At 44.7% G+C, this 16,241-nt stretch overlaps 1 protein-coding gene across 2 annotated transcripts in view; it reads right to left on the bottom strand.

Annotated features, from left to right (window-relative positions):
- Positions 1 to 16,241, bottom strand: part of LOC126272054 (SH2 domain-containing protein 3C) — a 950,261-nt gene that overhangs the window by 683,590 nt on the left and 250,430 nt on the right. Inside the window, exon 1 of one of the 2 annotated variants that reach the window (XM_049974571.1) lies at positions 14,109 to 14,295. The exons of the other annotated variant lie outside the window; for it this stretch is intronic. The gene's annotated coding sequence lies outside the window, so the exon portion shown is untranslated. Of the gene's footprint in view, positions 1 to 14,108; positions 14,296 to 16,241 lie in introns of those variants that run through there. 2 annotated transcript variants of the gene reach the window in all.

The raw sequence follows: 16,241 nt of genomic DNA, 5'->3' as shown, positions 1-16,241 counted from the left end.
CATACTGTTCAGTGTGCATTACTGTACATGATCAGGAGTCAACAGTTGTGGCACTAAAATTACCAAATATGCAGCAACCAGTCCCAAAATCATGTTTTATTTATTCACTTTTGCAAATCGATTTCAACTGATTAACAGCCATCATCGGTGCTTTCAACCAATATGTGCCCTGAGTAGTAATACTGTCTTAAGCAGAGGTGAAACTATGTATTTCTCGTATTCGGATAAGGAAAGAACTAAGAGATTACCAGGCAGCTGACTGTATTTACTGGTTTCAGTATTCAAGAATACGGCGTAATCCCTTCAGTGTGTTTTTGCATCACACATAGCTCGCTCTGAAAAATTACCCTGTGTTTAATTTAGCCGGCCGTTGTGGCCGAGCGGTTCTAGGCGCTTCAGTCTGGAACCACGCGATCGCTACGGTCGCAGGTTCGAATCCTGCCTCGGGCATGGATGTGTGTGATGTCCTTAGGTTAGTTAGTTTTAAGTAGTTCTAAGTTCTAGAGAACTGATGACCTCAGAAGCTAAGTCCCATAGTGCTCAAAGCCACGTGAAACTTTTTTTTTTTTTTTTGAGCAGTCATCGCCTTTGTGTTTGTTTACATCAGGTTTATTCTTACGTCGAACTGATATAACTGGCAGACCGACCAAGACAGGTGTGACGACTCGATTTGTTGGACAGGAACCTCTCCTAACCAAGACCAAGGCGATGGCAAAATCAAAAGTACTTAGCTCGATTAGGGAGGAGCACATAGAATATTTGACTATGACCCAAAAACGAAAACATTACAAGCCAATGGCGCCAAAGCCATGTTTCAGAAGAAGTTCTGTAACCCTGAACTTGAACAGGAGACAAATTAAATTCATGGTGGCGTTAAAGACAGGCCTTGGGAATTTTATGTAACAAATGGTTCAAAAGCCTCTGAGCACTATGGGACTCAACTTTTGAGATAATCACTCCCCCAGAACTTAGAACTACTTAAACGTAATTAACCTAAGGACATAACACACATCCATGCCCGAGGCAGGATTCGAACCTGCGACCGTAGCGGTCGCGCGGTCCCAGACTGAAGCGCCTAGAACCGCAGGCCACCCCAGCTGGCTTTTATGTAATACCTACACACGATAGGTGTATGGAAAGAAGCCCCTACTGTAGACTATGTGGTGAAAGAGATTAAACCATACAGCATCTTCCAGTGTGAAGCATTAGAGATAAGAAGACACAGAATATTCGAGTCATGAATTAGCGAAGACACCGTGCCTATTACGTAAGGAACCAGTGAAGGACGTACGACTCTTTGAAGGTACCGGTTGGCTCTACCAGAATAACTCAGTTTCGGTATAGACATAGTGGGCTAAAGGCACTTTTGTTTTTGAGTGAATTTTCTCATTTTCAGAGAATTGAAGGGCGACGTATGTAACTGATAAAAACCATTAGCCGGCCGGTGTGACCGAGCGGTTCTAGGCGCTTCAGTCTGGAACCACGTGACCGCTACGGTCGCAGTTTCGAATCCTGCCTCGGGCATGGATGTGTGTGATGTCCGTAGTTTAATTACTTTTAAGTATTTCTAAGTTCTGGGGGACTGATGACCTCAGAAGTTAAGTCCCATAGTGCTCAGAGCCATTTGAACCATTTTAAAAACCATTAACAGCGAAGATGGCATTTTTTTTGTTAATTTAAGGCAACCGGTTTCAAAGACTATCCCATCATCTTCAGGTCTTAACAACTTTTGTTATAAAACACGTCCATTTCACGCTGACCTCAAACATCTCCACTGGACGTCTTGGGCGTGATGTCAGCGCTAAGTTCAAATGGCTGTGAGCAATATGGGACTTAACTTCTGAGGTCATCAGTCCATTAGAACTTAGAACTACTTAAACCTAAGTAACCTAAGGACATCACACACACCCATGCCCGAGGTAGGATTCGAACCTGCGACCGTAGCGGTCGCGCGGTTCCAGGCTGTAGCGCCTAGAACCGCTCGGTCACCCCGGCCGGCGGTCAGCGTAAGATGAACATGTTTTATAACAAAAGATTTTAAGGCCTGAGTGTGACGGCATAGTCTGTTAACTCTTGTTTTTTGTCCCCCTGCGCAAATTAATAATAATAATAATAAAATCTCTGCAGTACATTTCTCGGTTGTTTGCAGGCTACAGGTGTAGATGACGAAATCCGCACCGGCGCAGACTATTATCAGCAAGGTAGTTATTATTGCCGATAATCCGCATCTTAAAGATCTCCGCCGCACAGTAGCCTCAGCAAACACTCGCGGCCAACGATACAAGCAAGGTGCGGCAAGAGAAACGTAGCGACCTTGCAGCTCTGCCCCAGTCGCTAGCTACAGTTATGCAGCGTCGGCTCGGCTCACCTGCGCAGCAGCAGGAGCAGCAGCTGTTGCCCATGGCTGGCGCGACCTTGCCTTGGCTTGCGCCGGACGCATCGCCCCGCCGTGCTCTACTGCCTGGCACCGCTCGCGCCGAGTAAATCCAGGAATTCGCGGGCCGTAAAAGCTTTACGGCGCCATTGTAACCGCTGGCCGGCGCGGGCCTCTCATATGCGCCAATTCTCTCTCTCTCTCTCTCTCTCTCTCTCTCTCTCTCTCCCGCCCCCGTCCCCCCTCCTTCGTTCTCCAGACCCAGTAACAACCGCTGCCACTGCGCAGCGGTGCGACTGCAAGCCCCGAGCTTTCACCGGATAAAAATCGCGACACGTGCGCCCGGCTGCCTAACCTTGGACGTGCCGCGGCTATCGCCGCATTCCTCGAAGCCAGCAGGAATTTCACTGGAAGCGTGCCCCGTTGTAGCTGTCCGAGTCGCATCGCAGGAACCGTGCGTCATCCCAGGGCTGGCAGCCCCACGTGACTCATCCGCGTGTTTGGCTGTGGTTTCTCTACTGCACGACGCCAACGATCACAGTGGTAACAGTCCCGCGATGCAGAGATGATGCTGCTTCCAACCTCTACTGACACCGTCTAGCTCCGGTCACCACGTGTGCCACAGTCGTGAAGCCTACTGCTAATGGATTTGTTTATAAGTAACTTCCTGCTACGCGTTTCGGGAAATGATTGCCATTTTCAAGCCTGTATTTCTTTGCATAATGCCATTTTTTCGTAAAGTTTTCGATTTGCGACTCCCTGCTTCGTTTTGTTGAATAATATTTTAATCTGGCTACAACTCCGTGACTATACCCATCACATTTATTTAAGTTCACCCAAATGAAAGTACATCTTACGCTTCATAATGATACCACTAACTCATTTTCGTGATATTTTAACTTAACCCCTTCTTTCCGTGTACTCTTCATTTATAATGGACAAAAGCAAACTGCTACATTCTCTCACTGGACGTCATAAGCTACTGCTAAATAATGATAATAATAATAATAATACAAAACTGAGACATTACAATGTCGTGATTACAACCAGGTCCTTTACGCCTCAGAATACCTCGCCATAAACGCTGCCACACTTACATATTTTGATGGAGAAAGAAAGAAGAATGTTCGTAAAATTTTGTTTCCAAAATATGAAAATGGGATTTGGAAATTGAGAAGTAATAAGGACGTGTTTGAAAAATTTGTGAATATAATACATGCAATGAGAAAGAGGTGGATTAGATTATATGATCTCTTAAAAAGCATGTATAACGAGAGAATGGAGAAACATTCAAGTTCTTTCACAAAAATCCAAACACCCTCAACTCACGATTTGTATAATTCATGAATCATCTACAGGAGTCCGGAATAACGCAAAGACATGGATGACGGTTATGAATTCAGGGAAAAGATACAGGAAGCCAAGAGCTTCTAGAAGAAAGCACAAAAGAAGAGAGGAAGGACTTAGGCAGAAGAGAACAACACGGAGCCAGAGTGAAGAAGTATGGGAAGACAAAAGAAAGAATAGAGTGTAACATAAAGCGCTTATATCAGGTAGTTCGGAGTTTGCAAATTACGGGTAATAATAATAATAATAATAATAACAAGAAAGGCACTATTGACCGGACTGTGTAAGATGTGGTATATTCATATCGGAAACTTTTATTGTTGTTACAACAACACTTGAGTTGACGGCATGGTGAAATAAAATGCTTCTGTAATAGTTTAAACAGCAGTAGTGAATGTAAAAAGTGTCTAACACTTGTAATAGAACGTTAAACACGACGTCCGAATCGGGAAGCTAGGACACAATTTATTACACATGGTGCATATGTAACTGCCACCAATAATTAATTTGTGTCGGTATGTGAGGCAGAATATTAACCAAGTTTTCAACATGTGTGGTTCGAAGAAAACTGAATTAATTGTGTTTTATGTATAATGGAGATTCCTTCCAATACTTAATTCGTAGGTACAGCGAGAAAACTCGTAAATTAGTAGTTCTCCTCTATCAAACTTTACTTCGTCCATGTTGGCAACTGCGATTGTCTGATTAAAAAATATTGACTTAGATGAAGACTGTGGCAATGAACGTCCTAAAAATTTTGTCGACAGTCCTAGACGATACACAACAAATTTCACTGCCTTCTAGTGATTGATATTATGGAAACCAGAACACAATTTCCGAGCAATTAATTATTAAATAAATACGCTGGAATATATGTATATAATTTTTTAAATCTCTACATATAAAAGGCAATGTCGTGACTGACTGGCTGTCTATCATCGCCCAGCCCAATCCACTAAAGTAGAAACTTGAAATTTGGAGGGTGTGGATCTTATGCTGTACATGTCGTTTTAGAAAGGATGTTTCGAAATTCCAGTCATAAGGGGGTGAAATAGGGGATGAAGTTTTTCTTTCCTTGAAAAAATAAGGCTGTTTTGAAGCTTAAGCTAAGAAAACTGGTATCTGGTTTCTCAGTCAAAAATAAAGAAATACGTGTTTCATTATTTTTGGAATGGGTGAAAGCTTTTTTGATAATGTGTCATTATTACAGAACCACTGTTGTATTTTTAAAGCTACATCTATGAACACTGGTATTTGACTTCTCGCTTAAAAATAAAAAAAATCATGTTTCAGTATTTTTGGTAATTTAACCCACAAGAGTGTGAAACAGAGGACGAGATTTTTATGAAAATATTTTATTATGAAAGCGTCTTTAAGGCTAAATCTACAAAAATTCAAATTTGGCTTCTCAGTTAGAAACAAAAAAAAAACACGTGTTTCACCGTCTTTGGATATTAAAGCCCTATGGGGATGAAAACTTTTATGGACATCTGTCACTGTGCATGCATTTTCGAAGCCAACTCTATAAAAAATTACATCTGGTTTTCTTTTGGCTTTCTGTTAGAAATAAAACACGTATATCACTGTTTTTGGGACTTCAACCCATAAGGGGGTGAAAATGGGGGGCATGTTTTATGAAAATATTATGCGAAAGCGTTTAGCGTTTTCAAAGTTAAGTCTTTGAAAATTGCTGTTTGGATTTTCGCTTACAAATGTAAAAAAATACATGTGTCACTGTTTTTGGAAATTCAACCCCCGAGGGTGTGAAATGTGATCAAAGTGATTCGCTGCCCCATCACTGCCCAGCCCAAAAAAGTCAGAATTTTTTTTTTTTTTAAGGCAGTGTGGATCTTATATTGCAGGCATCGTTTAAGAAGGGACTGTCCGAAATTCCACTCCTGAGAGTGTGAATTAGGGGGGGATGAAAGGCTTTTTGAAAGCATGTCGCTGTTAAGGTGACTTTGAAGCTAGAGCTACGAAAACTTGTATTTGGTTTCTCAGTCAGAAAATAGAAAACAATTGTTTCAGCGTTTTTGCAAATTCAACGACTAAGGGGGTAAAATAGTGGCTGAAAGTTTTTTCAAAATAAATAATTACTAAAGAACTATTAAAGGATTGTTAAGGCTACATCTATGACAACTGGTATTTGAAATCTGGGTTAGGAATAAAAAAAATTGTGTTCCTGGAAATTGAACCCCTAAGGAGAGCAATAGGGTATGAAAATTTTTAAGAAAACATTTCATTACGTTAAAGATGTTTCAAAGCTGAATTTTTGAAAATTAGTATTTCACTTCTCAGTTGGATATAAATAAATATTTGTTACGGCATGGAAGTTGCAATGGAACTATCTCATAAGAAAACAAAACGCATGGTTTACAAAAACTTTGGACTCCACCTACCAGAATCACATTTTGGTCCATTCGTAGAAGACCTTGGTTAAATGGCCTTAGAAGATGTTGCATTTTGTGAACAACATAAAAATTCGGTTAAATATAAACAAAAAATCTCTGCAGCTCTTACAGTGTAGGCTGTGTACCGGCAACGGGTATCACGATCTTCCTTTCCTTCATCCATGACAACACAACTCAACGCTACACCATACAAACACTCATCGGAGTCATCTGCAGGATACAGATGCACACTGGACACTTCATAACAGGTCGGTAGAAGGCATTATTAAACCACCTACACTAGGTGCGTGCCATGAGCAGCGGTACAATATTCCTGTATCTGACCCCCTAGGCTCATTCCCTGAATATGGGACTGTTTATTTGTTTATTCATTCAGGGTGATTCAAAAGTAACTGCACACATTTCGTGGTTGTAATTTATGGCTCAAAATAACAGTAAAATGTTAAATAAGTTTTTGTCTGAAAGTGCTTTATTTCCAAGTTACGACGCATAATGTCATTTGTGACTGGCATTACGTCATGCGTCAATATAGACTTTCGGCGTGTCGTGTTCGCCTGCGTAGCGACTGATATTGCTATGTCTACGGCGCCCCTGCACATTTAAATCGAGAAGCAAGGGAGAATATAAAAGTTGCTTATACCGATAAGTGGACAGCTCCTGCAAGATCAGTTGCTTGGTCCACGAGATCTCCAGATCTTAACCCCTGGACTTCTACCTTCGGGGTCGTCTCAAGGAGCTCCTGTATGGTGTTGCAACTGAGAATGTAACACAACTACGAGGCAGCGAAGTGAAAACAGCCGTACGGCTGTGCAGAATGAGATGAACGGCTCCTGCAACATAGCGAGAACCGAAAGAATTAGAACGCGTCAATGGCTTCGTCTACATGGCCACGATTTTGAACATACCCTGGGGTATGAGCAGTGCAGTGCAGTACAGAGTAGAATTTCGGATCCCTTCGTGTCGTTGTTTTCTGAGGATAATTAATATTGTGTTGTCTGTGATCCATACTTTACTCCATAATTTTGAAGTGCCTGCGCGTCCCAAAGAACACTGCTTCGTGATCCGAAATAACACAGGCACTGCAATATCGTATTTACCCGCCAACACCGAACAAGAAACTTACAAGTATCCCCTGAACGGGAATATGCATAATGGGTGTAAGAGTACAGGTTGTAGATACATGGTTGGCTACATCTGGAAGTTTGTGTTGAGTCGTGCTCGGATAGCCAAATGGTAAGGCAACCGCCCTCGATAAGCGGAAAACCCGGGTTTGAGTCCCGGTCAGGCACAGATACTCATTGTCGTCATTCCATTATACAGCTGATGGCTGTCCATATCCGCAACAGCGAATACACTGCATGTATTTCGTAACGGCTGTAGTCCCCGCAGTGTCTGTTCCCTCGGACATGCACTCATGTCTGAAGGAACATTGCACCGTAATTCGAAATAACACAGGCACTCCAGTATCGTACTCTGAAATGAACCAATTTCAGACGAAACTTTATTTAACGCTTTACTCTTATTCTGATGCATAAATTACAACCACAAACTATGTACGTTTACTTTTGAATCTCTCTGCATATTTATGTGAGAAAGTCTTGAAGGACTAAACGTATACCGGCATACCTTTTTATTCACAATACTCGTAATCATATTTAGTGGATGTATGACTGTTAACAGTTGAATCCATAGTTTATTGTGGTTTAAATATTTGATTCACAATGTACGCTATTAGACTTGGGAGGCACTCTGTTTCCGTACCTGTAGGGTGTCGCGGTACTTTTGCTTTTATTTTGTCTTGGTGTGTGAGACAAATTTATGTGTATAGCCATCTGCAGTGTTCTTCACTGCAACATCTTGTTATAATTTTTCTTGCCGTTTATAACATGTTACTTTAATGCAATATTATGACAGCAAGTGATACATTAGTAGTTTGCTGCAATATGGACTGCAAGGAAGGCAACTGGCTATGTCCAGGAAAAAAGATTGTGATGTAATGGATTGACAGCTTCTGCAAATGGTTTTCAATTCTTATTTTCATTCAAAATGTCCAAGAACGTTGTAGAAGAGATACATAAAAGCAAGAACTACAAACAAACAGACAGCAGGACTTCGTGCATTCTCTATGTCGGAGCAATTTCCCAGAAAATTACAAGTGTGTAATATCATCCAGAGTAAGAGATGATATACCTACTGGCAGTAAATTCTACGATACATTGCTACACAACGTGAAAACTAAGAAAGTCAAATTTTGCATCTCGGGCTTACGCAATATAAAATGCAATGAGTGCCCAACTAGACTGGAGGCACATACAGGGTGTTTCAAAAATGACCGGTATATTTGAAACGGCAATACAAACTAAACGAGCAGCGATAGAAATACACCGTTTGTTGCTATATGCTTGGGACAACAGTACATTTTCAGGCAGACAAACTTTCGAACAGTAGTTACAATTGTCAACAACAGATGGCGCTGCGGTCTGGGAAACTCTATAGTACGATATTTTCCACATATCCACCATGCGTAGCAAATAATATGGCGTAGTCTCTGAATGAAATTACCCGAAACCTTTGACAATGTGTCTGGCGGAATGGCTTCACATGCAGATGAGATGTACTGCTTCAGCTGTTCAGTTGTTTCTGGATTCTGGCGGTACACCTGGTCTTTCAAGTGTCCCCACAGAAAGAAGTCACAGGGGTTCATGTCTGGCGAATAGGGAGGCCAATCCACGCCGCCTCCTGTATGTTTCGGATAGCCCAAAGCAATCACACGATCATCGAAATATTCATTCAGGAAATTAAAGACGTCGGCCGTGCGATGTGGCCGGGCACCATCTTGCATAAACCACGAGATGTTCGCAGTGTCGTCTAAGGCAGTTTGTACCGCCACAAATTCACTAAGAATGTCCAGATAGCGTGATGCAGTAATCGTTTCGGATATGAAAAATGGGCCAATGATTCCTTTGGAAGAAATAGCGGCCCAGACCAATACTTTTTGAGGATGCAGGGACGATGGGACTGCAACATGGGGCTTTTCGGTTCCCCATATGCGCCAGTTCTGTTTATTGACGAAGCCGTCCAGGTAAAAATAAGCTTCGTCAGTAAACCAAATGCTGTCCACTTGCATATCGCCGTCATCAATCCTGTGCACTATATCGTTAGCGAATGTTTCTCGTGCAGCAATGGTAGCGGCGCTGAGGGGTTGCCGCGTTTGAATTTTGTATGGATAGAGGTGTAAACTCTGGCGCATGAGACGATACGTGGACGTTGGTGTCATTTGGACCGCAGCTGCAACACGGCGAACGGAAACCCGAGGCCGCTGTTGGATCACCTGCTGCACTAGCTGCGCGTTGCCCTCTGTGGCTGCCGTACGCCGTCGCCCTACCTTTCCAGCACGTTCATCCGTCACGTTCCCAGTCCGTTGAAATTTTTCAAACAGATCCTTTATTGTATCGCTTTTCCGTCCTTTGGTTACATTAAACCTCCGTTGAAAACTTCGTCTTGTTGCAACAACACTGTGTTCTAGGCGGTGGAATTCCAACACCAGAAAAATCCTCTGTTCTAAGGAATAAACCATGTTGTCCACAGCACACTTGCACGTTGTGAACAGCACACGCTTACAGCAGAAAGACGACGTACAGAATGACTCACCCACAGACTACGTTGTCTTCTACATCTTTCACATCACTTGCAGCGCCATCTATTGTTGAAAATTGTAACTACTGTAATTTCGAAAGTTTGTCCGCCTGAAAATGTACTGTTGTCCCAAGCATATTGCAACAAACGGTGTATTTCTATCGCTTCTCGTTTAGTTTTTATTGCCGTTTCAAATATACCAGTCATTTTTGAAACACCCTGTAGAAATGCATTTTCGTACAACACCGCAAATAAATCTGCCATAGCAGACCACGTTAATAACAGAGGATACGCCTCTGACAAAATAGATGATAGTCTAACAACAATTCATTTACTAAAAAAAAGCCATAAAATGAATGGCGGATGAGGATTTACCTACGTAGCGTAGTCCGTGCGTGCTGCACGGAGCACGGCAACTCGGCCCGCGTGTCGCGCGAGGCGTGTTTACAGTCTGCAGCCGCTTCCGACCGCCTCGACCTTCAATCGTACAATATTTCCCAGCGTCTTTTAAGCAACATGCGTTACATCACTATACGCGTCTTTTCCAGAGCGTTCGAATGATAGTAAAAAAAAGTATAGCGTCCCATTTAAAAAAACATGTATTTGCCTCATTATCTCGGTCAATATAAACGTTGTGATTATTGTGCATGTACCAAAGTATGTGCCCCATAGTCGGCTATGATTCGCCGAACACCGCTTGTCGATACGTGCAATGCAATCGCCCCCGGAATAATGGGGGTGTTACGTCTTGCGTGACTCAACATTGAATATCGTTATGTTACGTTAAAAAGTTCTAAACATATAAACACATGTATAGACGTCTCTATCTTTGATTCGCAACGTAAACCAATAATGTTCTCTGACTTACAAGACACTGTATTTGCACACATGTACGACCTTTGAAGCGGTTTTGTTGTTACTGTTGTTTCGTATTCGAGTTCCAGTCAGTGATAGAAATGTGTATTTATAATGACTCCCACTGTTATTTCTGCTGGAACATCTTGTTGTTTGCAGTGTATGACTTCAGTATATTGTGCTGGCTCTGCTGTACTCGAGATTTGGTAAAATTTATTTTATTTACCTTGAAGGTTGGATGAAGCTCCTGTCGCCACATGGTGATGGATAAAATCCGAAATGCGTCAAATGTGCAAGAAAATCATTCCTTATCCAGTGTCTGACTTTTACCTTTCCAACCCAGGCAGCCTGAGCTCCAAAAAATGGCTATGGGACTTAACATCTGAGGTCATCAGTCCCCTAGAACTTAGAACTACTTAAACCACGTATAAAAAAATTATCTAATACAAAAATATTTTATAGACAGTTATCGGCCAATCACTTTACTCAATTCCGACTTCAAGATTTTCACACGCCTTCTAACAGTGCGACTCGAACATGTCTTACGAGACATTGTTTCCCACGAACAAACATCCTTAGGCGGCGATCGTAATATACAGACAGCCCTCAGTGAGAATCGAGATGTGATCGCTGTGGCAACACACTCACAACTGCCAGGCGCTTTAATCTCCATCGACTTCAAACAAGCGTTTGACCGCGCCAATCACGCATTCCTCAACGCAGTGATGGACCGAATGGCAATTCCTCCGACGTTCACGCAAGTGATTATGCGGCTCCTTCGTGGAACAACGTCCAGACTTCTCATCAACGGCAGACTTCTCGTCAACGGCACACTTACAGAACCTATACGGATTGAACGCTCAGTACGGCAGGGTTGCCCTTTGTCGACGGTGCTATATGCCATTGCGATGGAACCACTCATCTGCGCATTACGGCGACGTTTGACAGGTATTCCACTCCGGGATCATATGTTCCGCTGCCGAGCTTACGCGGACGACTTGGCTCTCGTCGTACGTTCAGCGGCCGACGTAAAAGCCGTGATGCACTGGATTACCCGTTACAGTGCAGGGGCAGGGAGCGCGATGAACGTGGCAAAATCATGATCCATGAAGATCTGCCGCGGCCTTCCCGCAGACAGCGTAGTCCCATTTCAACTGGTGGACGCCCTTCGCTGTCTCGGGTTGGTGTACACGCGAGACATTCGCCGCACCTAGGCGATCAATTTTCGGGCGCTACTGCAACGCATCCGGGCCAACGTACAAAGTCACATACTACGCCCGCTGAATATGTGCCAGAGAGTCACCTTCGTCAATACCCATCTGGCAGCCCGGATAAGCGCAGATTCTGCCCATCACTGCGACAATGGCGGCCAGATTACAGGCGGTTTTCGGCTATTTTATTTGTTCTCGGCACATTTTCAAAGTCCAGTATGAAGCTCTCACCTTACCCAAGCGGGACGGTAGCCTCGACCTGGTTAATGTGAGAGCCAAACTGCTAGTTTTACTGGAATGTTGACCACCGAGCTCGCACCTGTTTCGAGACGCCCACCGACGTCTCTGGCACACATCCCACCTCCGATGTCACATATCGGCCGTTTGTTTTTGGAGCACAGCTACATATGCACCGAGCTCCCCAGGGCCAGGAAGACGACCACCCGCGACATCTACCGCCTTCTCCGAAAGGCTCCACCCCGCAACCCCGTCGAAACACGTCACCCCCAGGTTTCATGGCCTACAGTTTGGAAAGCGATCCACCAACCATATCACACCACTGACACCGCCTCTATGTGGTACCTTCTCGTCAACCGCAAGTATACTACAAGACAGAAACTGCATCGCATCGCACTGGTGGGCTCACCCCTGTGCTCAAGTGAATGTCGAAGATACAGATTTACTTCGTTTTGAGTGTGGGCCAGCAGCAGCTGTGTGGACCCTCGCACAGAAGACTGTGGCTATCTACCTCCGAGTACCATCACATCACGTTTCTCCTACCATGATGATACATCCCGACACGACCTACTTTCCACCGGCTAAGTGGCACGCCATCACATGGATCAGTCCGGGACGACATCGTCGATCCGGCGGACTTTTGGACACGCCTCCAAGTACATCACCACACCCATCGCCGACATCGACACTATCGGGCCACTTTCGCGAACTATTTACAGAGTATTTTCACCAACCCGCCTCAAAGCTGGAATCTCAACGAACTGTGCCAGCCAAGACTGGACGATCCCACATTCCTCTTTAATGGTCAATGATAGAATGCATTTTGTTCTGATGGCGCGCCAAAGTGGAAAGTATTCCTATTTTATTTTCACTTCTCTTTTCTCCTCCTCTTCTAAGTTTTTTTCCTTACACATGTAACAAAAAAATTAATTAATTAATTAATTAAAAAAAGAAAGACGTTGCGGAAATATAGCTACCTTTTATGTTTTACGTTTTCAAAGGGTATTGTGTTATTTTATGAAGAATGTCGTCTTTTATTTTCATACACAAGAGGTTTTTATTTGTTTTTACCTTACCTGCAACTTAAAAAAAAAAGCGGTCTAAGGCGCTGCAGTCTTGGACTGTGCGGCTGGTCCCGGCGGAGGTTCGAGTCCTCCCCCGGGCAGGGGTGTGTGTGTTTGTCCTTAGGATAATTTAAGTTAGGTAGTGTGTAAGCCTAGGGACTGATAACCTTAGCAGTGAAGTCCCATAAGATTTCACACACATTTGAACATTTTTGATAACAGGAAGTGACAAGATTGGCTAATTTGTGGCGAGACGAATGTTAAGGTAGGCAGCTGACAATACCTACGAAAAGTATGATGTAATGCAGTTATCCACTATTTGAGTGATTCTTTCATTTGACATACCATTTATAACTGTGACAAATATTATAAAGTGTTAAAACTCCGATATTCATTTATAAACACCATGTATTTTAATTGATTATGTATCGTATTTGCTGAAGCGGAAATTAGGGACAAGACGAGCATTTATATAAACGAGAGTGGGAAACTGGCCAAAGGCCACACTCCGCCAGTACCGTGTTAAGATAACAGCAAGTGACAAGACTGGCTAATTTGTGGCGGGAGGAATGTTAAGGTAGGCAAATGACAATACGTACGAAAATAATGGTGTAATGCAGTGGTGGTGGCGGTTAGAGTTTAGCGTCCCGTCGACAACGAGGTCATTAGAGACGGAGCGCAAGCTCGGGTTAGGGAAGGAAATCGGCCGTGCCCTTTCAAAGGAACCATCCCGGTATTTGCCTGAAAAGATTTAGGGAAATCACGGAAAACCTAAATCAGAATGGCTGAAGACGGAATTGAACCGTCGTCCTCCCGAATGCGAGTCCAGTGTGCTAACCACTGCGCCACCTCGCTCGGTTGTAATACAGTGATCCACGTGAAAATGAGGGCGTAAGGACTCTAAACGCGTCAGGGGAGAAAATGAAAGTGAATGACGCAGAAATTGTGTTAATTTTTTTACTTGTCTGTTTACCTGAAGGAGGAGGCTAGCTGGGAGGTGTGGACTTGGTGCCGGGTACAGCAGGTGGCCGGTAGGTTGTGTGTGAGGCGCGAGCACGCCGTCTGCCGGGCTGGACCGCTGGCACGGCGCCACCGTCCGCGGAATGCGCCCCTCCGCGAGCGAAACGCGCGCCTCGGCGCTCACATCGCACGCACACGCACACGCACACACGCGCAACGCCGCACGCACTCGTCGCCAGCGGCGGCCGGCCGCGTACTGCGAGCCGCGCCGCGCTGCGCTGATATGGGCCGGAGAGCGGCCGTCGTTCACACGGCACAGTACGTCGCTTTGTCAGCGGACCGACCTCCGCCCACTTATACGGCGGCGGCGATAGCGGAGCCCGCGATACCGCACTGGGGCGCAGCTGGCCCGTCCGGGCCGACTCGAGAGGCACGCCTCTGTCCGGCGAATAGCAGCTTCCTGTAGAGTCTTCTGCCGTAAGGGAGCAAGGGAGAAGATGTCGTTACAGATGGCCGATGTCATCTTCATACAACACAAATGCACGCATGGATCAACGCGGCTCTTTATTTACATGTACAGGAAGCTGCTACTTAACATAATCCACTCGCCATTAAAATTGCTACGCCACGAAGATGACGTGCTACAGGCGCGAAATTTAATCGACAGCAAGAAGATGCTGTGATACGCAAAATGATTAGCTTTTCAGAGCATTCACACAAGGTTGGCGCCGGTGGCGACATCTACAACGTGCTGAAACGAGGAAAGTTTCCAACCGATTTCTCATACGCAAACAGCAGTTGACCGGTGTTGCCTAGTGAAACGTTCTTGTGATTCCTCGTGTAAGGAGGAGAAATGCGTACCATCACGTTTCCGACTTTGATAAAGGTCGGATTGTAACCTATCGCGATCGCGGTTTATCCTATCGTCGCGTTGGTCGAGATCCAATGACCGTTAGCAGAATATGGAATCAGTGGGTTCTGGAGGGTAATACGGAACGCCGTGCTGGATCCCAACGGCCTCGTATCACTAGCAGTCGAGATGACAGGCATTTCCGCACGGTTGTAACGGATCGTGCAGCCACGTCTCGATCCCTGAGTCAACAGATGGGGACGTTGCAAGAAAACAACCATCTGCCCGAACAGTTCCACGACGTTTGCAGAAGCATGGACCGTCAGCTCAGAGACCATGGCTGCGGTTACCCTTGACGCAGTATCACAGACAGGATGGTGTACACAACGACAAACCTGGATGCCCGAATGGCAAAACGTCATTTTTTTCGGATGAATCCAGGTTCTGTTTACAGCATCATGATGGTCGCATCCGTGTTTGGCGACATCATGGTGAACGCACATTGGAAGCGTGTATTCGCCATCGCCATACCGGCGTATCACCCGGCGTGATGGTATGGGGTGCCATTGGCTACACGTCTCGATCACCTCTCGTTAGCACTGACGGCACTTTGAACAGTGGACATTGCATTTCAGATGTTACGTTACGACCCGTGGCTCTAACTTTCATTCGATCCTAGAGAACCCCTACATTTCAGCAGGATAATGCACGACCGCATGTTGCAGGTCCTGTATGGAAACAAAAAATGTTCGACTGCTGCCCTGGCCAGCACATTCTCCAGATCTCTCACCAATTGAAAACGTCTGGTCAATGGTGGCCGAGCAACTGGCCCGTCACAATACGCCTGTCACTACTCTTGATGAACTGTGGTATCGTGTTGAAGCTGCATGGGCAGCTGTACCTGTACACTCCGTCCACGCTCTGACTCAATGCCCAGGCGTATCAAGGCCGTTATTACGGCCAGAGGTGGTTGTTCTGGGTACTGATTTCTCGGGTCCATGCACCCAAATTGCGTGAAAACTTAATCACATGTCACTTCTAGTACAATATAATTGTCCAATGATTACCCGTTTATCATCTGCATTTCTTCTTGGTGTGGCAATTTTGATGGCCAGTAGTGTTAATAGAGTAAACGTGTTGTGGTACAAGCTCCTCAGCAGTAGCTATCGTCGTAACCTGCGATGTGAACTGAGCCCGCTCTGCAATTAACTGACAGACGCCACACGAGTGTGAGTTAGTGAGCGGGATCAGTTTACATCGCAGGTTACGACGATGCATAGCGACCAGATTTTTTAC

The sequence above is a fragment of the Schistocerca gregaria genome, chromosome 5, assembly GCF_023897955.1.
Source record: "Schistocerca gregaria isolate iqSchGreg1 chromosome 5, iqSchGreg1.2, whole genome shotgun sequence".
In the NCBI taxonomy this organism is placed as follows: Eukaryota; Metazoa; Arthropoda; class Insecta; order Orthoptera; family Acrididae; genus Schistocerca; species Schistocerca gregaria.
The sequence above is the reverse complement of the archived record's forward strand: the minus strand, read 5'-3'. Positions and strand labels throughout refer to the sequence as shown.